The 27,062-nt window shown below is 37.5% G+C and overlaps 1 long non-coding RNA gene across 2 annotated transcripts in view; it reads left to right on the forward strand.

The window, feature by feature from the left end:
- Nucleotides 1–27,062, forward strand: part of LOC112540649 (uncharacterized) — a 160,036-nt gene that overhangs the window by 24,095 nt on the left and 108,879 nt on the right. For both annotated transcript variants that reach the window (XR_015797693.1, XR_015797694.1), the window contains exon 2: nt 18,777–18,883. This is a non-coding gene — a long non-coding RNA (uncharacterized LOC112540649). The remainder of the gene's footprint in view (nt 1–18,776; nt 18,884–27,062) is intronic.

A 27,062-nucleotide genomic window follows, 5' to 3' on the forward strand; every position in this document is an offset into this window, starting at 1 on the left:
AACCCTATTAGTTCTCCTGATTGTCTTGATAGCTTTTGGCCAAGTTATCTTTCAGAACTCGCTGGGGGATGGGGCCGGGTGTTGGACATTGGAGCATTGTTTTGTGGTGATTTTGATACTTCCTGCTGGGACATATTCAGAATGTCATGCTAGGGAACTATTGATCAACACCCGGTCATTAACCTATGGTGTCTTCTATGCTCTTTAATATTTATGTGAAACTACTGGATATGGTCATTTCAAATTTTGGTATGCTAGTTCTACTGCTCCTTCTTACCTAATTCTAATTGTTTAAACTAGGCTGGATAATAGAGAACAAGATGAAAACAAATCCAAGCAAGGCGGAGGTGCTATTGTTAAGGAGAAATTCTGTTTTGGATAGTGTAACATTCCTCCAGAAGTAGCAGACTCTTAGTTTGGTTTCTTTGTTGACCCCCAGTTATCACTAGATCTGTAGGTAACATCTGTGGTGAACACTGCGTTTCTCTAACACAGCTAGTCCATCAACTATGGTCCTTCCTAAGCTGGTTGTGATTATTATTCATGCCTTGGTTACATCTTGTTCTGGTTACTGTAGAAAGCTTTATGTTGGACCACTCTTGAAAAGTGTCCAGAAATTGCAATTGGTATACAATGTGATGGTTAGGCTGTCTACCCATTGCTTATGATGCCTGCATTGAAAGATGTGCACTAGTAGGTAGTTGTCTACTGGTACAGTTTAAGGTACTGGTGCTGACCTGTAAAGCCCAAATGGCTTACAGGCTTACACATTATCTGAGGGACTGATTCTTCTGCTATGATCAGGGGAAAGGGTCTCCCTGCTACCTAATTAGCACTGGAAGAGGGCCTTATCCTGTGTGGCCTCCAGGCTATACTATTGTCCCCTTGAAAGCATGCTTGCCTCCCGCTCTCCCAGTATTTAGGAAAATTACACCAAGCTTCTGCTAGATAGATTTTGATTTTAATGGTATTGATTTTAATCTTGCTTGATTTTAGTTTATTGCTTTTGTTCTTGGGTTTTACAGTTTGCATTTTTATCTCATGTAAGCTTGCATGCTGCATTACCAGAGAGGTGGGCTTTAAATTTAAACAAACAAACCTTTTATCTCTTCACTCTAATGAAATTGAGCCTATTGTATATATGCATATTTCTTTATTTACAAAAATTGTATGCTACGTTTTCACCAAACTCCAAATACATATCCTTGCCCTTTTTTCTGCATGTATCTCCCTTTAATTTCATTGACTTTCCTGTACTGAATTTTAGATAGTAATTTCTTGAGGCATGGACCTAATCTCTTTTCATTTCTAATAAAATAAAATAAACCACGGTCCCTCAAAGTCTGTCAGAAAAAGCAAAATTTCAATATAAAATCATGTTCGAGCTGTAAAAAGCATGAATTCCATAGGATTTATTTATTTATTTATTTATTTATTTATTTATTTATTTATTTATTACTAATGCTTCTATGCTTCATCAATCATAATGATTCTAAGTGGCTTACAATGCAGCGTAGAATATATATTTCTTATAACCTGGTTATGTCAGCAGGCCTGGGGATCCCAGGGGACAGGTGAACTAGTAAGGTGGCTCTGTTATTTTTAACAACCCTTTGTTGATTATTTTTTGTTTTAATTTTGTTTTTATATCTTTTAATGTATTTATTGACTGTTTTAGCCCTGTTGTACAAGAGTCACTTGTTTGTGAGATGGGAGGCTGTATACATTGTATAAATAAATAAATAAAAAGCTTTTTTTCATACTGAAGGAAAACAGAAGTATATTTGTTCCAAAGAAATGCATGTATTATCGTAGCTGCTTGAGAATCCTGCTTCATAATCTCCAAATGGCAGAAAAAATAGAAAGAGTTATTGTTTTCCTTACTATTTTAATTTTACAACTTGTGCGCTGCCTTTCAAAACTAAGTTTTTTTCTGAGTAAATATATGCACAATTTAAAATCACAGTTTTAAAAGGTTAGATTAAAAGTAGGCACTAAAATATATAACAATATACAAGCAGCAAAATGGTAGAGATAGCATTAATTTAAAGGATCCGTTGCATCATAAGGTTTATGAACTCTTATTATACAATACACAAGGGTGATATGTTGTATTGCATTTTGCCTGTTGTGCCATAACATTTTGCAGTCATGGTAAACACAGAAGGAGGGAGGGAGGGAAGCAGGGATTTAAATGGATAACCTTTAAATGGTTAACCTTGGGATTGGTTATCCATCTAACTTTGCTGGGAGCATAAATTGGATACAGAGCCCGATGCAATTCAAGGTTTTCACTCATGGAATTGTCCTTGGAAAAGACGCATAACTAATTTTACATTTTCCATATGGTGCATGTGTTACAAGATCACTTCACCAAGATATTCCACTTCTGCCAAATATTAGGTCAGAATTGGCTTGCAGTTTCTAAGAAAATGCTTTGCGTGAAATGCACCAGTTAAAGAAAGGGAGGGAGGAGGAATGACATTGGACAGATAAGCTTATAAAAGGCCGGTCTGAAACAGCGGGAGATGCTGAAGCTTCCTGACTCTCTCTCTTTGTATACACACACATGATTTCCCCTACTAAATATATTGGTCTATTTACTAGGGTACTTACCTGTTTAAGACACACCGTTATATTAAGTAAAACAGAGTGCCTGAACTGATACATTTACTGAGAGCCTATTTGTTTTACTGAAGAATTTATTGCAGCAGTAATAACTGTCAGAGGGAAAGCGTGGTTAAAGTGCTTGAGAAGGGACCAACTGCATAGGGTATCCATCACACTATCGACTTCCTGACAGTGGTGTGGCGAACTCCTTTGTCATAAACTCAAGCACCCGGAGTCAAAACCTCGATCAATGAAAGTGGAAGCTTGTATCCAGCTTTCAGGGAGGGCATCTTTTCTCTTTGACCCATTAGGACACAAACAACAGAGGCCTCCCTCCCCTCTACCTCCACTGCACACATCTCAGTGCAGCCTTGATTTATAACAAGCCTTCTGGATAGCTCCTAGCTACTGCTTACCTTTGAAATGACAGCCGTGGTACTTTACAAGGGAAAAAGTTAGTATGCGGAGTTTCCCGATTAGATCTCAATAAAAAAGCAGACCACTGGAAGTTGCAAACTGAAATTCCATTACAATGTGTAATTACTGACTATGTTGGTATTCCCCCTGCTCTCACATCCCATTCCTTTTTCCCTCACATTCTTTGCATCTACTATGGAAGATAGATGGCTAGCTTTTAAGTTATTATATTGACTTTAAAATATGTATTTTCCCTGGCTGGTGAACATTCAAAATGCATTTCACCCAATAAAACTTTCCAGAATAATTTCTCCCCTCTTTTGTTCAGACTCTCATTATATACATACAACCATAATATTAATGACTGCATAATCATGCCAATTATAATTCTAATTTGAAAAACAAAGAAAGAAGACTTTACAAGACTTTAGAGTACTACTACTATAGCCAAATCAAACGTATGGGTATTTAAAATGTGAAGTTCAAGATGTGAGGTTTCTTAAACATTTGAACAGTTACATCTTGTCTCAGGTGAAGGTATCCATTCTCTTCTTCAACAATCTCTGGGAAATAACCTGGAGGAAGTGATGTGGGCCTGGTTCTTGTTTGTGCAGGAGCTAAGACATTATGTGTAGTAAGAGTTCTATATCTTTCCATTGATAATGTAGGATCACATCACCATAATACCTGGAGCATTGTATGGCAATCACCTGGCTCAACAAATTTGTCAATAGTCAGCAGTGTCCACAGGGTGTGGTTAAAAAAGTTGAGACGGTAGTCAGTTAAATCCCATGAAGGAACTTCTCTTATGCAACTTTCTCAGATCAGAAGATCTTAGCAGCTTAGACAGTTTCAGAGTGATGGAAAAGTGTGTAATGGCAAACAGCAAGGCTAGAGGTAACAGTTCTGTTATCTCCTACAATAAATACGTCTCAAAACACCAAGAGAAAATCAGTAAAAATTATCAAGAAGTACATCTGAAAACATCAAGAGAAATTCAGTAGAAATTATATTGAAAATAAAGTAGAAAAACAAAAGTCATTTTCACACGAGAAGAAAACTTTTGAAAAATGTCAGATTATATTGTGTCACAAGACTAGCAGAAACTGAATTGTCTGAAAAGATCTTCCCCATCACAACATTTACAAGCACTTGTGGAACACTCAGAGCTCCATAGCAATGAGAGCTCCAGAGATTTTATCTAGCATTAACAATCCTTGTTTGTTTGCTTGTATGTATAAGGATGGATAAAAATTGCATGGAGAATGTCTTCTGAGCTTGAAGATTGATTGATTAATTGATTGATTGATTGAATTTGTATGCCGCCCATCTCCCCCAGTGGTATATGCTAACCTGTGCTTTATGTTTTGGTTTACTTGTAATCAGTTAACAATCAATACATTTCACTCTGAGCTCAATAGGGCTAAAATTCATTTCTCAAAATACCTGTAATTCATCCTTTTAATGACAAGTGTCCACTTGTTAATGTCTCCTGTTAAATAATAATGGGAAATGCTGAGGGGAAAACCCCATAATAATTACAATTGCCAGAAAATAATGCATTTTCCACAACTCTTTTTTTTTCCTTACCATGGGTGAAAAAACAGTTGGGTAATGAATGAACTACAGGGAAAGGATTAAGCAATCATTCTCCAAATACAACCGTTGAGGTCAATTTCATTTCAGGAGACTCCATTTCAGTAGAATGAAGCAGTTCAATAAATTGAACATGGTTTACAGCCACATTGTGTGAAAGTTGTCTCTATACTGTTTTACTAACTTACACTGCAATGCCATGCTCCCTTCTTGGGAAGTAAATCCCACTGAATTCAGTGGGGTAGAACAAACTTGGTATGTGCTAACTTTGCTTTAAGAGTACAACATGTATAGTCAGTGTGAAATTTAAGTTCTCTGAACTGCACAGTTTATGCGTAGAACTGCACTGTAAAACTTTCTTCTGTAATCACAGTGACTTTCCTATTCCATGATATTGCCTTGCCATTGTTTCAGACTTTAGTGTGACATAAATGGAAAAATAATTAGGAAGCAAGTATTTGACAAACACCCTCACATGATGGTTTTGCAGATCACTAGGTTTTCCTGTGCAAAATCCCAAATCAACATCATATTCTGTAATTAAGTCCTTTAAATCCATCACAAGTGACAGGTAAAGATGAAACTATTTTGAGTTTCTGTTTTGGTATTATATCAGACCTAATAATGTATGACAATTGGGTTTGTTTTCTTCAGAACATATGATACCAGTGAGTTCTTGCAGACTAATGTATAATCAATGCATCTTTTACTGGTGACCAGAGGCTTAGTCAGGCCTGCAGAGAATAAATAATCAGTCAATAAATAATAACTGGAGGTCATTGTCATGACGACACTAAGCTATTGGGTCATTTTGATTCACTTTAGAGCTGACCATGATTCTTAATGACCACTACAGGTCAGCAATAGGACAGGTTTAAGCCCTTTGGGCTACTGGCCTCTTGTAGCTCCCTTTTCCTTCTTTTGCCCTCTGCCCCCATCACTAATATTCAACTGGACCTAAGGTCAGTTTTTTCCTCAGCCATGTTCTTCTTTGCTCCATATTAAGTACTTCAGTAACAATTATTCTGTAATCAAAGGAGAAGAATGCTTAAATTTGACTTACTAATACAGAATGGAACAAAATACTTTAACATTGGACATATTGAAGGATATTTTTGAACAATGGACCCAGAAGTTAATTTTAAGAATGTCTGCCTATATAGATAGACTGTGTTTAAAAGACATTATGGAAAAGGAACAAGTTTTATCAGACAAGACTGAGACTGTTCTGAAAGCAGATTTAAAAATGACAGGCTACAATAATATGGAAAATGATGCTACATTGGATATACAAATGAAACCAGCTGATGTGTTAATAATTACAAGGGATATACAAATAATAAACCAAAAGAGTGACCTGGATAACTTTCCTATATTGGATTTACAAAAGAAACTTGTTAAAGTTTTGAAGAATTTTGTGAGAAGGGACAAAGAAAAAATGAAAAGAAACCAAGTTTTACGACATTATTAAAGATTAAAGATGAAGATTGTTAAAAGTAAAAGGAAGGAATGTAAAGTTGGTTTATTTGATCAAGGTTAAAAGAAATATGCTGCTATCTTTGGTAAACCTTAATAGACTTTTGCTGACCAGGACTGAATGATGAGGCTTTAAGGATTTGTTTAAAGATAAGGGATGAGATATGGGAAAAGAGATTGTTTGTTTTATTTTAAGAGTAGTTGATAAATTTCTAAAATTGTTTATACTTGTGATGAAGCAGGAAGTAATTTCTTTATATATTTCTTTTCTTTTACTATATTCTTATTTTTCCTTTCTTTTCTTTTTTTCTATTTTTTCTATTTTTTTTATTTTCTACACTTTCTATTTTTTCTTTTTTTCTTTAATTTGTATTAGTTTTTATCTTTTTAATTGTAATGTTTAATAAAATTACTATTTAAAAAATTCCACTGCACTATATCAAGGCCTTCTTGAAATGACTATTCTGTTTCAAGCACAGAGAAGGAATTTGGGTCCTGTTTATCACTTATAAAATTATACAAAATTTGGTGTAAGTCATCTTGCATGCTTACTCAAAATTTTCTTAACTTTCCCCCCAAAATTATTGTTTACTTCTTAATTTGTTTTTTATCATGAAACATAAAGAGTTATATCACTATGTTTGTATTCCTTAAGGACATTTCCAACAATCACAGAATATATAAAATCCTCAAACTCTTGTTGCCTTATTTTATTAAAATGGATCTTTTGATAATGATATATTTAAATGCTGTCTAGAAAAATGGAATGACTCATTGTAAGGACTACCGCAACATGTTCCACATGGTGCCACCCTTGAAGACCACTCAGAAGCTACAGCTGGTCCAGAACACAGTGGCATGAGCAGTGATGTCAAGGCCTTGCTATGCCCATGTAATACCTCTGCTTTGTGATCTGCATTGGTTACCAGTAAGCTTTTGGGTGCAAGTCAAGGTGATATTTATTATTTATAAGGACCTATGTGGCATAGGGCCTAGATATCTAGGGAATATCTCTCGCCCACACTATCTCTCCATCCCAGACAATCTGACAGATCTGGCTTGCTTTGAGTCCCAGCAACGTTATCTAGCAGGATCCAGGAAGTGAGACTTCTTTTGTGCAGTTCCACATCTCTGGAAGGCATCCCTCTGGAGATTTGTTCAATCCCCACCCTAGCCACTTTCACCTGAGCTCTAAAAATATGGCTATTCCCTCAGGCCTTGGATTTGGTATCTGGTGGCCTCCTTTAGGTTCTGGGTGTTGTAGGGGATTTTATGATTGCTCTCCAAGATGACTGTGCTTTTTTATATCATGTTTTCCCATTTTCCATTTTGTGAAGACGCCCAGAGTTGTTTTTGGATGGCCTGGTAATTGGATCATCAGCATCAGATATAGTAACAGTACTTACATGACATTTATCAATCCATTTGGCTAAAAAATCAAGATACCAAATAATAATCTGGTTTAGATTATTTCTGTTGTGGAATTGGGGAAAAAAAAGGTATATTGTTCTCATGCTTTTCTAGCATGCAGTAAAACATTGACAACATCTTGAAGGAGAAGGACACCTTATGCCCTTTGGCAGAGAAACAGAACTGAAATTAAGTAAACTATGAGCCAATCACAAAATGAATAAAGCTTTGCAATGAAAACAAGTAGAATCCCGACACAGGAAGCAGTTACTGCATATCTTTAGTATAGTACCTTTATTATTCCTCATATATAGACCATGAAATGTTAGATAAATTACAGCCTTGCAGTATGGATGTAGCCAGCTGAATACATGAGTTATCAATGATAGTATGAGTTAATCTAGGCAAACAAGTGGCTGGGATTAGATAATTATTCAATAGCTCTGTCTTTTACGGTAATAAAATAATGGTACCTTCTAGAGCAGGGTTTCTCAACTTGGCAATTTTAAGATGTGTGGACTTCAACTCCCAGAATTCCCCAGCCAGCATATGAACATGTCTTAAAGTTGCCAAGGTTGAGAAACCCTGCTCTGGAGGGTTAGAACTACTGTATAACATTCATATTTTTCAGACACTATATTGGCTGAAACCTATGGGAACTGTAGTCCCAGACACTTGAAGGGCATCAGATTGTGAAAGGCTAGACTGGAGTAACTATTCTGGTCTCTAATTTAATATCTAATTTTTCTACATTTTATCTTACAGAAGCGGTATGGAACAATTTCTGTATGCAGGAAGTTGATGTGTGCCATTTTAGGACCGTGTTTCATAAGCATTTGGGCCAAAAATCCCAGTCACAGCAGATGCCAGTAATAAGGAAGCAAAGTTGGAGAAATGAATTGTGAAGAGATACAGTAGTCTTCTTTCTCTGTCATTAGATGCTTTGAGATTACTGAAACATTTCATGATTTAATTAATTGATTTCAGTGCATTAGAAGCTAACTCATGGGTTCTAGTGCATACCAATGGTTTAGGGTAACCAGTAAAGGCCATAAGAGGATTCCTTCTGGGTAATTAACAAACAAGTATGAAACTAGAGCTGAAGGAAATTTAGGAAGGGAAAACACTTTACTTTGAATTTGGTTTTTCAAAAAACAATCCTACATCTGGGGAATTGTAATTTTTCTTTTCCCAACCAGTATTTGTTGTTATTTTGCAGTCTAAAAAAACTAGGGAAAAACTCTAGCAAAATTCTCTTCCTGATAGGGTCATCTGTTTGTGTATAGGCAATAAGGGATTTTTTTTTTTATCTGCACTCAGTTGTTACCGATTCTGCGGCGACTGCCTGGACGAGTCCCTGCAGTTTTCATGGCAAGATGTTTTGGAAGTGGTTTGCCAGTGCCTCCTTCCTAGAGCAGAGCCCAGCTGATGAGCGCAGAAGGCGGGGTTTTTGCACCTTTTTCGGGCATGCGCAGCTTCCGCGTTACTGGCTACTGGTCCCGTCTCCTTTGCAAGGTGCCGCCAGCATTTTTCCTCCCCCCGGGGTGAGAGTCCCCATTTATCTACTTATATAAGTTTTCGAGCTGCTGGGTTGATAGGAGCTGGGGAGGAAGCAGGAGCTCACTCTGTTGTGCGGAGCTGGGCTCAAACTGCTGAAGTGTTGACCATTTCTGGCTGGCAACTTTCAGAGTCATTAAGCCGCTGCGCCACCTCATCCCCCTCTGTTTGTGTATAGGCAATAAGGGAATAGAAGGTGATATTTTCAAATGTGGTCCCAACCCTACATTTAGAATTGACTAGACAACCTATGACCCTTTGGGTCATCATTTCAGAGATATTTCCTTACCTAAACAGAGAAAGAGAATGAGCAGTGGGAGTGGGAGCGACTTAAGACTTGCTGCTGGCTTCCCTATTGACTTTGTTTATGGGAAGTTGGCAGAGAACATCAGAAATCCTTCCTTCCTTCCTTCCTTCCTTCCTTCCTTCCTTCCTTCCTTCCTTCCTTCCTTCCTTCCTTCCTTCCTTCCTTCCTTCCTTCCTTCCTTCCTTCCTTCCTTCCCAAATATAATATATGCTTGTGCCATTTGCCCTCCTCTTGCAACCCTCAAGAGAGCCCTGGTGAAGCCGCCTCCTCCTCCTCCTCCTCCTCCTCCTCCTCCTCCTCCTCCTCCTCCTCAGCTGACCTATGGAACTGCCTGCCACTTTGCTGGGGGGAGTTGGAACAAAGGGAGCTGCTGGCCATGAGGAAAACTGTACCCCTGCTCCCCATTCCAGTGTGTCCTGAGGGCCCCCTCCCTCAAGGAAGGAAGAGAGATCACCTGTCAACCACTGGTGACCCCCAGCCAGCCCTACCTCACCAGCAGACATCCAGGTCACTCCCTCTTCCTTCCCTCAATGCCAACCACAGTTAAGAGATTTCACATTTCTGCCTCAGTTCCAAAGCAGCCAATTGCTGCTCACCAGCCAGACCTTGCTGCCAGGTGATTGGGTGCAGAGGACAGAGGGAGGCAGGAAAGAGATCGGGGATACACCCATGATGATCATGTGACCTGGACTGACTACAGTGGCATAGCAACACATCAGTGCTGAAGCAGCCACAAATTTCCCAAATTGCAATCCCATGGGAGTAATGGGTCCCAGATTTTGGGCACATTCTGTAAGTTAGTCCATTTGTGGTACCTTGGTTCAAGCATTGTTGCCCTATGATGCACCATTTTGCCCAGTTGAAGGTTACAGAAACGAGAGTTTTAGTAGCATATAGGTATAGTCTGAATGCTAGCTGATTATCCCAAATGCGTAAATTGTTTTAATTCATAGTGACATCAAGAAGAGCCAATTTTTCATATTACAAGCATTAAAATATGAAAAGAACAATATTGTTTAATATCTCCAATATGTCAGGTTCAGCCGGCGTGGCACGGCTAGTTTTTGCCCAGCCGCACTGAGTCAGTTCTACCGCCCGCTCGCAAGCCGGGGAAAAGAGGAAGTGAAAGCCGCGGCTGGTTAACGAGCCACCTGGGACCACTTAACAAAAACCGCAGAGTGGATGTTTTGTATCGATGCTGATTAGCCGCGAGCGCCGAGACAAAGGGCTGAGCAGCGGCTCGCGGAAATGCGATCAGCGTGCGATTGGAAAACCCTGGCTTTGCACGTAACTGAAAGAACCAAGAGGAACCACAACCACGCCGGCGGGGCAGAGCAATCTAGGGACAATAAGAACTGGGCTGAACCTGCCATTCGAGTAAAAGGGGGGATTACTGGGGGCAATCTGTAATCTGCAATCTGTAATATGTAACATAGCAATGGGGTTAAGCGCGGGAAGGGGAGAACTATAAATTGTATCACAAGATGTGCCAAGCCAGTCCTGGCTTTGACTGTAATTACGAACGTTACTTCTTTGTTGAACACACGTGTCACGAGAGTTTCTCTAGACGAACGGGGTAGACCTTACACAATATTAACCATTCCTACAGAAACATTTTCCATCTGGTTGGGTTTCAGGTCTACTCATTGTTTAGTTGATAAGTTACCTCCAAATTGGGTAGTACGGGTAACCTCAACCTCAAGCCTGAAAGATGCTACTATATTTTTCCTCTAATATAGCAATTAAACATGCCACTTATTTTAAATTATTAAAGCATTAATATTTAATTATTACATTAGAGAGCCAATTTAGTGTAGTGGTTGAGGAAACAGGCTAGAAACTGGGAGACCGTGGCTTCTAGTTCCACCTTAGGCATGAAGCCAGCTGGGTGACCTTGGGCCAGTCACTGTCTCTCAGCCCTAGGAAGCAGGCAATGGCAAACCACTTCTGAAATCTTGTCAAGAAAACTGCACAGACTTGTCCAGGCAGTCACCAGGAGTCAACACTGACTCAAAGGCACACACACACAAAATAATTAAATTTAAATATTTAATTTAACATTGTGTAATTATTAATTATCAAATATTAAATATTAATTAAATATTAATAAATATTTAATACACTTTCGTCTGCAAGAGGAAAAGGTATAAGATCCATGATCATTGCATGGGCTTCTTGAAATCAGTGTTCAGATGCAAATGCAATGTCATTCATTTATTGATTTGATTTGATTTTTAAGGTCACCCAACTCAACATTGATTTGGGCAATGGGCAGGTTAAAAACAGATACAATACCTACAAGTAAACAAAAAAACAAAAAAATACAGCTGGGGGAACATAGACTATAACTGAAACACACTTAGATGGATGTACTCTGTCCTATCACAGAGTTTGGGAAAGAAAACAGTTTTTTAAATATCATTTAAAGACTTGCAAGGTTGGAGCAGTCTGAACCTCTGGGGGGATGTTATTTTAAAGGGCAGGCAATGTGATGGAGAAGGTGTTTTTCTAGGTCCCATCGTTGCTTAATGGATGAGACACAAAGTGTGCCCAGTCTTTTGGATCTTGGGGGACAGGCAGAAATGATGGGAGGGAGGCAGTACCACAGATAGCCAGGCCCTGTGCCATGAAGAACTTTATAGGTGTTAACCAGCACCTTAAATTGCACGCAGAAGTGTTACTGAGGTACATCCATAACTGCTCACACTGCTGCATTCTGGGCCACCTATAGCTTCTGAATGATCTTCAAGGGCAGCCCCATGTGGAGCACATTACAACAGGCCACAAGCAAGGTGACCAAGGCATGAATGACTGTGAGAAGGGACTCCAGGTTCAGAAAAGACGCACCAGGTGAATCTGTGTAAAGGCCTTCCTGATCATAGCTGCCACTTGCTTTTCAAGCAGGAGCTGTGAGTCCAGAAGGACCCCTAATTTGTGTATCAGTTGCGTTTGGGGAAGTACAACTCCAGTCGGAACCAAGAATGGAGAATCTCTGGCACAGGAAGAACCATATACCCATAGCCTCTTGATTTTTTCAGGATTGAGTTTAAGCCTGTTCTTTTACATTCAGACCCTAACAGTTTTATTTCTACTGTGTCCAAAATAATCTTAACCCGATATGGAATTTCAAAAGCCAATTTTTAAAATCTTACCACATGTGAAAAACATTGTCTGAAATCTATGTATAAAAAGCAAATATTGCATAAAATTTGACTTTGAAGCAGCAAAACTTTAAATAAATTGTTCATTTCTAAAGCTGTTATGTCATATACAGTGCTACTGACCCCCTACTCTTTTCAGTACTGTTCTATATTTGTCACAAAAAAGAAAAAAAAAGTTATTCCAAACTCATATTTATTTTCAATTAAATTAGAATGGGAGTTAAAGTTACTACATGTAAAGTTCCAAGGGGAATCTCAAATTAGTGCAGTTAGCAGTCAATCCCCAGCAATGTCTTACTTTATAGAGTAAAATAGAAATTAGTCTAATGTATAGCATCGTGGTATGAAATTCACTATTTGTGAATGCCTCTACTATATATGATATAGAGAAGGGATCAGTATGCATCCTGCTTTAACTCCTCTCATGGTAGAAATTGAGGCTGACAGACCTCCATTTGCTCTACATCAAACTTGCATTCTCAGGAAGCATCATAATTTATCTAATAAAACAGTGATCATGGATGCGTTTGTTAATTTCCTCCACGATCTTTCCCTGGAGATTGAGTCAAAAGCCACTTTCAAATCTGGGAAGGCATTATACAGGGTTCCTTGAGGTTGAGAGGAATATTTTTCTGCCAGGTAATGTAAGATAATATATTGGTCTATACTGGATTGTCTTCCTGAAGTGCACTTGCTCATTTGCCAAGACTTGCTCTTGATTTAGCCATTCAGTAAATTTGTCAAGCAGATGTTTAGCACATAATTTACTAATATAGGTAAAAGATTGATTGGCCAGAAATACTGAGATGGTATTGGATATACTATCAAAATGCTAAACATGTCTCCCAGATCAGAATGTACTTTACATCCTGGAACTGGTTTGTGGTGGTGAGTTGGCAACCAACCACTGAAAGCAATAGAATTTTTCTCTTTGAACACTTGCATCAATTTTTCTCTTTTTCAATTCTCTCCTTTTAAAATTTAATTCAATAAGGTCTCATGTTCTTTTTTTAGATTATAAAATTCATGTTGAAGATGGTGACCACTGTTCCTATATACTTTGTAAACTCCAACTAATTTATCCTTGCCTTCTATGAATTATCTATCAAACCAAGGGGTTTTTAATTAGATCTTAACTAACTAAGGAAAGCTTAACTTTAAAGCTTTTGTGAATAGAAATGCTGGTAGTTATTTAAAATTTCTTGATTATATTCCTGATTATGTAAGGATTATTTAAATTAGAACATATTGGGAAATTTTTAAAAATCAGAACACAATCTAATCAAACTATTGTGCCATCTTATTTGGGTATATTTTTGTTAGCAGATTTCTTTAGAAATCTCTGAAGGGGTGCAAAATTATGTTCACTCATGATGGGCATAGGAAAACTCTGGGCTTCAGTAGGATCTGATTGATCACATATGCTGAAAAGCTATGAGCTACTTATGAAAAAATATATAGTCGTATTCATAGTTTTAGTACTCTGTATTATATGAAACTTTGATCTATAAGTATGAATAAAATTTTACTTATTAAAAATGAAGTTTTGGGATTCTTCTGAAAACTATCCTGATGAGCATAATCTGTGAATTCCCTAATTTCAGCAATAAATATAAGATGAAAAAAACTACATTTAAGGCAGGTATGAGAGCGTAGGCTTTAAAGTTTAAATCCAAACTTAAGTACAGGAAAGACTAGGCTAAAAAGGCAGCTGATGCTTTATGATTTCTATTGCAAAACAGATGGGCAGTTTTATCTTAAAAGTGATGACCAGGCAATTCATTTATATTGCCAGAAATCATGAGGTGATATATATCATGTTTATCCTTGCTAATCAAGTTCAGGAGGTTTATTAAGATAATATCACGGAAATTTATCAACAGTTTAGCTCTCTAATCTCAAGGTACTTTTTTGTAGTATAATCTTTAAAAGGACTAAAAACTAACAAAGGCTAGGGATTGAACAGCATAATTTACTGAACTGCAACAAAATGTTTTATTGAAGACAAGCTCAGTTGAAATTGGTTGCAGTCATTACAAATTTTATAAACCGAAACCAAGTGCTAAAACAATTGTGGGACAGATAGAAATTGCTGGAAAATGTCTGTTTGCTGAGTTTTGCAATGACCCTTCGCTCTAGATGACCTCTGTCTTTAATTAGCGTAAAGGAGCAGAATTTCCTGGTCAGTACTGAAATTATACGATTGATAATAGCTGGAGAAAAATAGATAGATTTGGTATTTCATACTATGTGGGAAGTAATATAGACAAGCATGCATATGTATCCTTCTGCACCTATAGTGATATAAAAAGAATAATATTGAATTAAATAAACCAATTTTCTACTGCACTGTATCCCAGGAAGGACTGTCAAATGTATAAATTGGCTGAGCTTCACCCTGGGTCAAAGTCAGCTATCAATCTATTAAGATATTATAAATGCAAGTTCACTTTAATTTAGCAATCAATACACTTATTTCACTTCATCTCATAATTTAATCATTTCCTTCACCTAAGCTTTCCTGAAATTTCTCAGTAGCTTTTTCCTCCAAGAAACTGGCAAAGTCTAAGGTCAAAAGATCTTGCCCCAACCTTCTCTGCACTTTTTCAAAAACTATAGTGTATGTGTGACCCAGATATCTGGAACATGTTCAGAAGTGTGCATTGAAGCTAGGGAGACTGAGAAATGAGTTTCTGCATCCAAAGAGGCATACAAAATGTTGGTTCTTAAGTTTTCTTTGAGCATACAGTGAAAAAATCAGCATGCCATGTTGAGTCCTTAAAGAAAAGGCATCTGTGGAGTCCTTGGGGTTCTCTGAGCTTGGTTGTTTTCTTGAAAATGTTTCATTACCTGGCTAGGTAACATCTTCAGTGCGGGTAATAAAATGTTTGCAAGAAAACAACCAAGCTCAGAAAACCCCAAGGACTCCACAGTTCAACCCTGAGCTACACATATTCGCTTCTATTGGAAAAGGCATCTATTGCTAGTAAACTACAGTCCACCCTAACCTGCCCTCTTCTCCTCCTGTATCATCAGTGTAAGAGAGAGCTGATCAGTGGAAAGGAATGTTTTCTAGAGGTGGAGAGTGATGTCAGGACACTTCATTATGAACTGGACGTGATCTTTGGAAGAGCCTTGTTAGCCTTGGCTCATAACTACTGCATAGCTTTCTAAACTGGAGAAATTAATTCCTCCTTTTCTTTCCAGTTTTAAGCTCTAACACTATTACTACTTTATAGAATAGAAAGATGGTGTAGTAGAAAAAATCTCCTAGCTAGGAAAGCTGGAGACTAAGGAAGTTGTGGAAACTCCTTTCCATGTGTTTTAAGAGAAAGTTTTAAAGAAAGACAGAAATCAGAACTCCTTTGGTTCAGAGATGGCAAATGGGGGACTCTGTGAGATACACACATACATACAATCCTCAGATTTTATATGGACCTTAAGGCATGTTGCACCATGCTGTCCATAAACCTTGACAGGTAGTACTGTACCACTCACGTCTGTTTCTAGTTTTTGATAAAACCAACTGAGTGACCTTCTTATTATTTATCCCTTCCTACTAGATCAGCATGCTAGCCATACTATCTGAGATATGGCCAGTGAATATAAACAACTAGGCCACTGGGCCTTGTCTGATTCCTCCCCCTGTTGCCACTCAGGGTCAATTAATCTTGCTGTGAATCTTACAAGGCACTTGTAAGCAATTCACATGTAGGGGAGGGGGGCATCTCAGAGGTTTGGTAGTGAAGGCAGCTCATATGTGTGTGGAGGGGTACCTTTTACCATTACAAGGATAGCAATTTAACTCAAGGAGTTTAAAAACATGCCAATGTCATATTGTAATTTACACTGGGTCTGTCTTTTCCTTTGTCTTGTCTTTGAAATGTAGTAGGCCAAAGGTATATAAGCTGTGGTTCTGCTTTTGATCAGGGCTGCTCAGCAAAGTGCCAAAGTTTTGCTGAGAGCCCAGTATATACTGTATGCATGCTAATAAAATTATGTTGTGTCTTCAGAGTGTTTTGTTTGGTTGAAGTGAGCCAGGTTTTGGCCATAACACTTTGGTGCTGTGACTCAGATTGGAAGGATGAGAGGGGAGGCAGTCAATCACTTGCAGTGTGCTCCCGCCACTTTTGCAGGCTTGTGGTTTTGCTCCCTCCCTCTCCAGCCACTAATTTCTTTGCAACACAAGAGGGTCTTGTAGTTTCAGGTATGCTCGATGTGACTAGTTAATGCACTGCAAATGCTAAAGCGTGGCACTCTTGATTCTGTTCATCTGTTCAATTATTAATGCATCTGGGGACTAGATTTGCTCAGGATAGTTTAACCATATCAAATATGTTAAAACAGAAGCCACTAGATCCCTGGTCTGCATACCTCAACATTGCTTTCATTAACTTTTTTTTGGTAAGCTATCGTCTTCCTTAGAGTATCATCAAGGCTGGCCAGGCTGTTGGCAATGTTTCTGAAGACAGTCATGAGGGCAATAGTGGGGAAAAGCAAAGCAGAGAAATCCAGAGCCATGGCAAACCTAGGATGCTGGACTGGGACTTAAATTATTATTTTTGTTATTTTGTATTTTATGTATTTAATTTACCTGAACTCTTGTTATTGGATTGCCTAAACATAAAATATGGTACTTCAAACTGTAAAATTTAGTTAATGCTTTTCTAAATGGATAATAATTTCCAAGGCTGAAAACAGCTGCAGGTCAATACATTGCCAACATAATTGTTCTTGTACATAAAACCTGTTTTTTTTTTTTTAAGTGAGTGTCTTATATGGGACACAAGGAAATACACTTATTGAGTACAAAACTGAAAATAACAGCAGAAAATAATGGCTAGGGATGGAGACTGGAGGGCAAGAGGTCGTCTGCTTAAAAAAGCTTTAGTTTACTCTTCAACTGTGAAGATTTTGCTAAATATCTTTTGTTCTCCCCTTGTGTTCTCCTCTTCTCTGGCTTTTAGATCAGTTATTCATAGCTCCTGACCACAGGTGGCCACCACTGGTCCAGAGTGAAAGCAAATGAGAGTCTCAGTGTTCTTCAGGCAGGGTGTTCCTCTGGCAGACATAGGCTGGGGTCTGACTAAGTGTTGTTCCTTGCTGTTCTTCGGTGATAGCTTTTGACATGCATTTTTGGCTTTGAAAAGTATAATTTTTGCCAGCATTTTATCACCTGTTACTTTCTGATAGTCTCCAAGCAGAAATCTTCCCCGTACTTTCTTAACTTGTTTTTCAGTATTTACAACCAATGATCCTGTCTCAGAAATGCAGCTGGTGGGCTGGAGCAAATTTGTGTTGTTCTTTATCCTTGTCAGGCCTAGCCCAAGGAACTCCTGGAGACTGTGTAGGTTCAATCAGCAAGGTTTATTAGCTAGCGCTTATTTACAGAATCTTTTCAGACTGACCAGTAGTTCCCAGGCACAACTCTCTACTATCTTCTGGAATGTTTAGGGATGCGCCAGCTTTCTCTGCTTATCTCCACAGCATTGCCCTGGAGACGAGAGCACCATTTTCACCCCACTTCCTCCATTCCAGTCCATCACAATCCTATAGCAGTGTGTCTCTTTCAAGTTATTGGTTCTTCATCCTCATAAGGATTTATAATTTGGTCTACTTCATTGAAGAAATTAAATGATACTATTGGACTGTAAGATAGTGTGAAGACATTCTGTTCCCCAACCAGGTGTCTATGGTGTGTTTAAAAGCAAAAGTGAATTTCCACAACAGCTTTCATGTGACTGCTATTGTAACTGTGTGCTGTGGAGAAGTCTTTTTGGTCTGTACTAAATATCCCACAACTCAGCTTTCTTTAACCCTAATCACAGGCTCTATTTCTCTATTGTTACTACACTGTGCAGAATTTTATATAGGTGTACCTTGTTCTACCTTATCCACTCTTTATTTGAAACTAAAACTCATTAAATTTTTATAGGTTTTTATTCCATCTAAAAAAATGGGGAAAAAACTCCAGGAAAAAGTATGAAGCTTGTTACTGTCTGATTCATAGATGGGCAGCTTTATTCAAAATGGAAGTTGCAGTTTTTTTAAAAAAGGCCTCCAAGCACCAAAAGAAGAAGGATGATTATACATACCTGATGTCCCGAGATATGGGCAGGGATGCAAAATTCAGCATTTTGGGGTTGGGAGAGTTTGGGGTTATCTTATGGCAAGAAAAGTGTTTTAAGCCCAGAAGATGCTTAATGTCCTGATAACGTTTTTTTTTTTAAATTTCCTTTAAGAAATATGAAATCTCATGCTACTGAAAACTGGCAATTTGCTGCTGAAGTTTGGCAACACATTCTTGGAGAGAACTGGGGTCTACAAAATGAGATTGAAGGATGACAAGGTACCGACTCCTGCTTTGACTGAACATTTAAAGAAAGCTGGCCTTCTAGAAGTCAGAATTCCATAGAAGTCACAGCAACAATAAAAAGAAAATCCATAGGTTTCATATGCTAAAAGGCCATTTTGAGAATTGTTGGTAGGTGTGAAGAAAATAGTATAAAACACAGAAATTTGTCTCAGCTGTCTGAACTGGGAATGTTCTAAAATGTTTCCAATAAAAGTCAGGAGCTTCATTTTGTACTTAATATACATTTCTATTGTGTGTAGTCAACATATATGCACAAGATGTAGCTTTCTCCTATAGGCTTTGTATTACCAATGGAAGAATGGGTTGATGGTAGCACAAGTCATTGACATGGCAAGTCAGTGAATAGAAGTTTTGAAAAAAATATTGGCAACCTGCATCACAGTAAGATAATTTGGGACTTTGTGGTCTTATTAAAATCCAATTCTTTAGAAAGCAATGGTATAGGAAATTAGCCTTGCTAATAGACCCCCTGGACTTTTGCCCACATCTTGCCTGGATATTTCTGGGGTCACTATTGTATGATCTTGGTGTGTGGGAAATCAAGCCTACAGGCATTGCACAAATAGCACTTTTTGGCATTTGGCAACTGTTTGGGGGGAGAATGCAAGGACTAGATTTAATTTCCTCTGCTTTTCTCTGTTCTCCCCCCCCCCCCCCCATGATTGGCTCCATTGCCTGTTTTCTGGCTTAACGACACAGTTGGATCAGGGCCACAGCATTAAAAAAATCCCTACCCAATAACAACAGAAGAAGATATTATGCTTTGCAATTGTCGTGTTGTATAGTTGTTGTTTTTTTTAGTACCTCTTTGGTATGGTACATTTGGGGGAGAAAATCAGGGCTGATTACAACTTGTTAGCTTTGCTGCTGCTCCAGTTCTATTTAAGAAAAAAAAATATGGCTTTATATTTCCCTCCCACTGATTTTCAAGTAAAACAGAACTTAGTTGCCTGCTGATCCTGCTGGCTTTTTAAAATGAAAAACTTATTCTTCTTAAACTACTGGAAAATTATGTTTAAAAATCAGCATAATTTCATTGCCTTTTATTTCGGTCTGTCATGAAAACTGCAAGGCTGCTTTCTGGAGCAGCCCAATGTAATTTAATGTGCAAATTTAGTTATAGTTATGAATATACTGAGTGAAAAATATATTAATGATCCAAAGGTATTAGTCACTGTACAGTAAAATTGGCTGCTTTCATACATGGGGGAAAATCTCTTTCTATAGGTGCCTCAATCTTTATTGCAGATAATTGTGCAAGATTGAGACTTGGCAGGTTTTGTAAGAAACGAATGAACTCAAGCAATGTAGCAGCTGTAGTGCAGCCACTTAAATTGCAGAGGGGTGTAGAAATTAATTCAAAGTGATGATATCACACAACCTATTATTTTTAATTGGGAGTAGAAGAGAATTAAGCCCTGGTGTTCAAGGTCTGGAGGAAAAAAATGACAACGGTTTTAAATTTCTAGACCACATTAACAGATTGAACTAGTTCCAGCATAATTTCCTAGGGATATGAAAGGTGTCTAGTTAGGTGGGGTTGGAGAACAGGTTCAAAAGAGGTAAAATTATTCTGGTTATTTCCCAGTAGTTAGCAAAAAAGTGTAACATATTTGTCTTTCAAGAACAAAGTTTCAGCAAAATGTAAGAACACTTGTTATTTCTTCTAATTGCCCAGGAAGGTAGGTTTGCGTGATTTTATAACCGTTCAAATTCTTTTCTTCATTCACTGTGGAACTACTTTTAAATAACACCTATGCAGACTAAGATTTGATGGTCCTTCAGTATGTATTAACTAAGAAATTTATGTTCTGTTCTTATATTACTGGATGATCATAATGTCTATTTGCTGATGGCTTTTTTTGGTGTCATTCTCAGGGAATGATTGCAAATAGGAAACTACAAGAATGGGCCATTCGTGTGACTTGGTGTAACCATATGTTATTATCAGTGTGTCATGGGATAAAGCTATATGAGCCTTAATAACAGTCAAAGAATGACCAGATGTCCAGAGAAAAAGGGCTGAGTAACTGAGCAGAGCTAAGTAATTGCTTATCTATGGAGCCACCCCACAGTTTCATTAAAGGGCTGTCCCAACAGGTGAATAGAACCTGATGGAACTCACGTTCAGTCATTTTGCTTGTGTACGTCTTGCTCCTTATGGCTTTCAAAATATGATGAAATATGGAGCTGAATTTGTACATGCTATAATGCCATGTGAGATAGTTTTGCTCTTCCTCAAATCAAAATTGTTTGCCAGTGAGTACTGAAACTGAAAACATGCAAAGTCAGATTAAGTGCTTATAGAAGCAAATGCATTCTTTAGGAAAAGTCATCCTAACTTTATTAATCCCCAGATTCTGGACATTAATTTACCTTCTTGTGAATTGAGTTCAGCCTTTGAAGAAATGCTAAACCACCCCATTTTATTATAGAGAATACTTGTTGACATTCTGAAATTTGCAGTTGTGGCCTGACTATACAGCTTAGAATATTTGACATGGCTCTTTAGATCTTCAGTTTAGCTTCACACTTCATTTTCATTTTGTTTTCTATTTGTTGTCTGTACATCTGCCCAAGCAGGAACCAGAAGAAACCTTCCTTTGGATAAATTTCACAGCACAATTTTTTTTCTGGATGTTTATATAATTGTTACACATGCCTAACCTCTTTTTATGTACTTCTTTCACTGGATGATGTGAAGGCACAACACTAATATGTACAGTAGTTTTAAATAAACATTTAAAATGTTCTGTTTCTTTCTTGCCAAGTTTGCATCTTGGAAAGAAGCAAAAGTGTAACATCACAGTCATAAACTTGCCAGGCACTGCAGATCTTCCTGATACTAGAATTCTTATGTAGGATGCCTACCCATTGTTACTTTCCTGTTAAGACATGTATGTCTCTGTGATTTTAGAATGCATCCTTACATCACTTTTTAATACTATATAAAACAGTTCTGGCGAGAGGGGAGAGAAAGAAAAAAAAACCTGGCAAATCATCACCAATAAAGCAGATTAAACAATAATGAGCAAATGAAACAAAGTGCTGGAGAACATGGTGCTTGGGAATGGTCTTCATGTAGACTTCCAAGAGGGCTCTGGTTGTCCACTGTGAGAAATAAGATTGTGTACTAAATATGCCTTTAGCTTTATCCAGCACAACAATTCTTAGGTTCTTATATTCTTAAGCCAGACAAAGTAAGGACACAGAAGTTATATTTAGGGGATCAAAAGAACTCTGAAAAGAATCACAACAATACATTCAGCAAAGTAAATATTTTTAGTAATAGTTTGGGCTGCATGTATGCTAATCTCAAGATATAAATTCAGTGGTTTAAGAGCTGTCAGACCCATCCATACAGATGCATGGTTTAGTTACGCTCTCCTTAAATTATTGCAACATGATCTACGTAGTGGCATTTGAAGAAGGTTGAAAGATGGTTGAGATGCAGCAAAGCTGTGGACTGTCAGCAGATACAGGATATGATGTTAGGTTATAATAGTGCACTGAACACAAATCAGGCTGTTAGATTGACAAATAAAACTCTGAATGGCCAAGGTTGTTGACCGGACTATCTTCTGCTATCAAATGCCTAATACGAGCTGTGTGGAGGACCGTACTTTTTATTTATCAACATCCATTTGTTTTTCTATAACATAGTGAAAATACTTCACGTTCTTTAAAGTTTTCTTTCTCTGAGAAAAATGCCTTTGTTTTTCTACCTTATTCTCAGGGTGTTGTAGAATTTATTTTAATATGTTTATATTGTTATTTCTATTGTGTTACACACCTCTCTATCATCGCTGATGGTCCCCATTTCTTCATCATAAAAAAGCATTATGGCTGAAGTTCTATCAGAGTGTCTTTTCACAACTGAAATGTGAAAAGCTATAGAGGATACCGAGCACTGGAAAGACGATTGGACCATAGAAGGTAAAACTCACCTACATGATTCAGTCACCTCCTAAAAAGTAAACAAAAGAAACCAACTTCCAACTCAGAATAATTCACTGGCATTTTCTTTTCCTTTGAGGAAAAAAAGTAATTTCCTTTCCATCAATCTGAAGTAAAATAGAAAAACAAATGCAAAAGAAACTTTAAGGCACACCACTAATTTAATGGAAACTCTAGAATGGGCACTGTTAGTGTGGCTGAGCCCAGATTCCCAAGCTAGTGAACTCCCCCACTTTCTGCTCTCCATGTAAATTACATTTGGTTGCTTACTTATGCTTTTCATTTGATTTGGCTGCTCTTGATTAGAGTCTTTTGCAAAATGACTAAACTGCTTACATTTCTTGCCATTTAGTGCTCTTTTCATCTCTGGAAAATCGTTGTGGCTGACTTCTCTTTGCTTGGCTTTTTGCTTGTTGTACACTTGATGTCTTCTTTCAGTGAGTTTTGCATCCCATGATCTGTAGAGTTTGAAAAATAACTTTTGCTATCTCATGGACTCTAACACCTTTGTCTAGGGGCCAGTCTATATCTTTTAAAAGTCTGTTTTATAGTTTTGAATCTCTTATTCTGATTACAATTTAATGTTTTATTGGAGACTTAGCAAGATGCCTCATGAACTATAGGTTTGTGAGGAATTCTTCAAAATATTCACCCTCTTTTTGAGCTTTTTTGTGGAACTTATATCTTACAAATATCTCATCTTTTTGGCTTGCAATAATCTGACAACTTTTCAGTTCAGTCCCTTAGCCATAGACTTACAGCTACCTAACACTTTTTAAATACTTCAGCTCTTCAGAAGTTTCTTATCTTCTTAATTTCTTTGGACTACATTTTTGGTTCCACGTACTACTTTGTCAGAGAAGAAGCAGTGTTTCTTTATGTTTAAAAAAGAAACAGCTTGATGGCTATATTAAGTAAATATCTTAAATAATAAATATACAGGCTGGGTACTAATCCTACATAAGAATCCATTACTGTAATAATGAATTTATTTTCTATGTAAGGATCCTTTCCTGCAGCCACAACAACAATATCTACACAGGGAGGAAGAAGGAGGAATCAGCAACATGATGAAAAGCCCAAGCTTTGGGAGGAAAGGAAGATTTTATACATATATAAAGGGGTACACCAAAAGCAGCCAGATAAGGACCAGAATGACATTTTTGCATCAAAGGAAAAAAAAAAAAGTATATTCAGAAGAGTGAACCAAGGAGAATACAGATGTTGGAGATTCTTGTGAGAGGATTTGCTGTTGAACATAAGTACAGTGCTGAAAGATTATTGAGTAATTAAGTAGAAGAACATTCCATTAAAAAGAAAAAGTTCATATTACAGTTGTCTGGAATGCAGAATACAGGCTTAGCCCTGCTGTCAGTGAATACTGAGACACATTCATTATATTTGAAATAAAAGCTGGATGTATTAAGAAATAAAAAGCCTAGTTTCTGTCTAAACTACATCTGGAAGAGAGGGAAGCATAACAGAGAGAGAAAGAAAGAGAAGGAGAACCTTGCTCCTTTATTAATCTGGATACTGCCTTCTTTCTTTCTTTCCTCTCCCAACTATCTTCTTCAGTGCTTTCTCAGTAATAATTGCGAAATGGAATTGAAATGAGTGGAAAGAGAAGAAAGCAAAGAGGATAAATATCTGAGGCTACCTGGACCTGTCTCCTGCATTATAATTCCAGGAATGATGAATAAAGACAATAAAAAACATTTCATTTAATTAATTCATTTAATTCAATTTTGGTGCCACCCAACTGCAGAGTGACTCTTCAGAGTCTTCACCTATGATAGGCGATCAGGTACCTTACAGGTTTCTTATGCCTAACAGTGGCGCAACAGATAGACATGAAGCAGTGAGAGAAATTTGATATTGAAGATGCCATAATAAAGGGCAAACTTTAACTGCTGTAAGTAGTTTGAGGTCTTATTCCAAGCATAGATGAGATTGGCCACACCTTTAGACAGCCCAATTCTGGTACTGTGAAAAGTTAACACAGTTAGTGTCAAATTGTGAACACAAACACAGCAGGACAGTGCTGTTAAGTATTTAATTATAAAGCTCTAATCCAACACTATACATTAAGGCACTTTCAAGAAAGTTTATCTGGACAACTTCTGGTCCTTCAAGACATTCAACTGATGAGTCCTACCTTTTGGGGGGGGGGTGACTCATGGGTGATCCCCTTTAATGAATTATATTTCATTATCTTTTCACTAAGAGCTGAGGTAGGAGAAGGCAATCTGCCTCTTTTGGCAGACCTATCTTATAAACTTCAAGTTCTAGGCACATGCAAAAGCTGCTATTATTGAATAAGGTGATGCTACTGCCCTGCTGGATAGAAACGGCACTGTTTCACTTCTCAGAGATGCTTGGCTTGGATATCTGCCGATGCAAAGTCTCTGCACAGCCCTACTGCCTATGAGAAAAACTAAAAAATCACCTCACCTGACTTCTATAAATACCATTCATGGGGGCTGAGGCCTAGTCTTCAAAGAAACAATTTCTCTGAAATATTCAGCTGCTAGTAATTTTAGTATTATTATTTTGGTTTTTTAATCACTGGACCAGGGTGGGGGGTATTCTTCTCGTTCCAAAAGACTACTATGCATCTTCAGTTGGGTGAGAAAGTGAGAGAGGATGCAATTTGCTGCTCAGCTTTAAGCAGCAAAATACCTTGGGGCAGCACGCTTAGAAACTTGGTTTGAGGCAAGAAGTATGATTACCATTCAAACTTAAATTATACCCTGAAAGATCAAAGAGGACATAGAGTTGCATAAACTTTTACACAGTGTCTGTGTGAGGGAGATGTAAACAGCAATATAATATACCAAATTGGGAAAACTGATCAAATGATCCATGGGATTTCTCAATCTGCAGACCAGAGGACATTAATTGGGTATGGACACTAGTCCATCTCAAAGTGTTCTACTACTTTAGAGATTTTTCTGCTACTTTTTGGTGTTCATGCTAAAAATGTTTGAAAATGATGTGGGATATTACAATTTTGCAATAAGCCCTATCCTCTTCCATACCATCTATTCCTGTGCCTCTAGACATCAGTTGCTACTTATTTCAAAAATCTAGACAGTCTTTCTGTAACTTTTACAAAGTTACCATTTCTTAGCCTATTCAAATTCACACGGAGTGTTGAGAAATTTGTTTGGTTCATTTTTAAAATAATAACTAATCAACATATATACATTTCTTCATAAATAGATGGAAAATGCTTGAGGGGATTTTTTTCCCCCATCAAATACAATTTTAATCAATTTAACAGACTTAAGCAGGGAAGGGGTTTCTATTAGAACTGAAAGTGCATTAAATGGTGAATGGAATTTTATGCATGCAAAAAACAGTGTTACCCATTTATAAAATGGTGATCAGATTTTGACCACAGCATCCAATGTTTGCTAAAACATGGTCTGGTAAATTAAGTGGGGTGAATCCATTCAGATTGCCTCATCCAGAATCATGGAAATAGTATAGCAGACTGGGAAAACTATTCAGAAGCAAATATCCAATGTTTATTGGAAAAAGGAGATATTGTTTCAAAACTGTAGGGAAAGATTGTGAAATCTGAGCTAAAAAAAATTATTTTCATGGACAGAAATATATGATAAAACTATTGGAATTGAGACACCTGCTATAACCTCTTGGATTTACTTCTTTAGAATTATCTTATATAATGACCATAGAAAAGGCTCAGAATATTGCGCTTGCTTGAAATAAGCAAATCATTGGTCTCTGCCTTTAGTTTTTGGAACACCTGATTGCCAGTGCTTGCCAGATGAAATAATAAAACTTTATGAGGACATAAGGCACAGTTGTGAAAAATCAACAAGGCAAAGATTTCCTATCAAAAACAAAATATACCTGCAGGAAATTTGGGAAAGATTTTGATTTTTATTTCTACCATGGACATTTTGAGAAGTGCAAAACCATAGGGTTTCACCCAGCTATAATCAATTATTTACAAGACACTCATTAGTACACAGTCAAAGGGTGGCATGTTCTAATTTAAATGTTGTGTCTGTAAGGGAGTATGAAAAGAAATGTCATCTTCTAGGCAGTGTTTGTCTAGATCAAATATGCATGTGTTAGTTTTACAGATTGGTGTCAATGTTGCATTTATTTATTTGGGCCATGTGGTAATGATATGTAGGGTTTTTTCCCACCTCAAAGAAAACAG

Source organism: Python bivittatus, unplaced genomic scaffold (assembly GCF_059951505.1).
Source record: "Python bivittatus isolate LINGU-HERP-01145 unplaced genomic scaffold, Pbiv_v1 ctg000580_np1212, whole genome shotgun sequence".
Classification (NCBI taxonomy): Eukaryota; Metazoa; Chordata; class Lepidosauria; order Squamata; family Pythonidae; genus Python; species Python bivittatus.